This window comes from Chiloscyllium plagiosum, chromosome 1 (assembly GCF_004010195.1).
Source record: "Chiloscyllium plagiosum isolate BGI_BamShark_2017 chromosome 1, ASM401019v2, whole genome shotgun sequence".
Classification (NCBI taxonomy): Eukaryota; Metazoa; Chordata; class Chondrichthyes; order Orectolobiformes; family Hemiscylliidae; genus Chiloscyllium; species Chiloscyllium plagiosum.
The window spans coordinates 7,500,517-7,502,410 of record NC_057710.1 but is presented as its reverse complement, the minus strand read 5'-3'; the positions used below and the strand labels follow the sequence as shown (position 1 = coordinate 7,502,410).

The 1,894-nt window shown below is 42.1% G+C and overlaps 1 long non-coding RNA gene across 1 annotated transcript in view; it reads right to left on the bottom strand.

Annotated features, from left to right (window-relative positions):
• Window positions 1-10: 10 nt before the first annotated feature.
• Window positions 11-1,894, bottom strand: part of LOC122551044 — a 2,437-nt gene continuing 553 nt past the window's right edge. The window contains exons 2-3 of the long non-coding RNA XR_006311995.1: window positions 1,054-1,056; window positions 11-254 (exon numbers count right to left, since the gene is read on the bottom strand). This is a non-coding gene — a long non-coding RNA (uncharacterized LOC122551044). The remainder of the gene's footprint in view (window positions 255-1,053; window positions 1,057-1,894) is intronic.

Below are 1,894 nucleotides of genomic sequence, written 5' to 3'. Positions count from 1 at the left end.
GTCTGTAAATTTCCATTAATACACATTTAGAGATATGGAAGGTGTCTGGGGGAATTGAAAGGAAGCTGCCAGCAGAAAGAGTTAACTCACTATGAGTATGAGACAGGGGGGTGGGGCCAACTCACCGAGTGATGTTGTTGTAATTATACTTTGTTCCGGAAAACTGCCGCAATCTGCTGTTCATTAACTTTTTCAAAAGTTGAGTTCAGTTTGATATTTGCCAAGCGATAGCATATCGAGATTGTGAGAACAACCTGAAGGTGTAAAGCACAAAAACTTGATTTAATGAGAATCAAAAACACACAGTTCATTCTATTCCCAAAGGTTTGAAATTCATTATTAAACTAATTTTGAATCTTTGATGTTGTGCATGAACAACAGCCTAATTTTCAGTGAGCCCTCTTTAACTATGGGGTGAGTTCCCATCTTCGTAGAGTGTAGTGAGGTACACAGCTGTGATTCAGTATACGGGGTGTCCCTGGCTCCTGCCCATTTTTCAGCTGTTTCTACCTTATCCTCATCGACACCTGCTGCAGCCACTGACTCACCGTTTCTTCTTGTATTAGTATTAACTCATCTACATAACTGTAAATATAAAGTGGTGATGATCACTTCCCTTTCTGACCTTTATCATTCTTCGGAACCATCCATGAACATTTTCCTCTGGAGTGGGGATGGCCCGAAGGGTTGAACCCATCTCTCAATATTGCCTTCGTCAAGTTTGACTGTTGTTCTGCTGTAAACCTGGTGATGGAGCCTTCTGACATTCAATCAAAGTTTACAGCCTTTTTCTCATTCACCTCCCTGACTGCATTTTTCAATCTCCTCCAACGAAATGTTTTTCCTCCCTCCAGATGTGATTATAACCACTGACACAGGCAGTGAGATTGTGACTCCTCTTGTGAGATCTGTCAGCTCAAACCTGATGTATTTTCACATTTCCGTTGGAGAACCCAGCTAAATGTAAGGATTTAATGTTTTGAATTTTTTTTTTCTTAATAAAGATGGCAGAATAGGGTATTCAACCCCTCGAGACTGTCCCTCTATTCCCACCTTCTGGTCTATCCAAGTGTCATTCCAGCTCCCACTCCCATCTCTTCACCATTCCCTGCTCCAGGCTTCTCTTCCCCTTCCCCAGTTGTAATCTCTCCCAGACCTTTTCCTGGACCACTTTCCCGATGCCAGGGATCATTCCCTCCAGTCTCAGGTGGTGTCCCCATGCCATGTGGTATCACTCTCCCACCCACCACCCACCTCCTCGTTCCTGCTTGGTTCAGGTTTTACCACAAGATGTGTCACTGTTCCAGGGAGTAAAGAGCCTGCGAGAATTACAGGTACATTTTATAGCTCATGTTGTAAAATTTGCAGTTAGTTAAATTCAGGGATTTGGATGGTCCTGGTGTGGGTGAATTCACTTTATGTCTCGTAACAATGTTTCTTTGCATATCTCATGGTTTAACATTAAAATGTTGTGTCACCATGGAGACATTATTGATAAAATGGGCCAAATGGTGACGTGCATGTCTCTTTATGAAAAGTAGTAAAATTAGCTCAGTATCTCACTCATGAACAGCAATGGTGTAAATGTTGGTCAAATCTGGACCACACAATATTCACTGAAAGAAAGACAGACCCAAACGACAGACGTGAGGCTAAGTTTCAATTATCCATCTGTACATTTACAGGGTCTGTATTTCAGAGCAATGGGTGGAGCTGGCATTTAGCTTTATATGAGTGGTTCAAGTGCTCTTCATTCACATTGAAGAAATGAAAAATGTAAAAAAAACCCTGAACCCGCAACAGTACTTCAGTTCAGTCATTTCACTTTGCAGACACACAGTATTTCCTGTTGCCTCCCGGTGTGCAGGAGATTCTGACAAGGTGGGTTTTATTG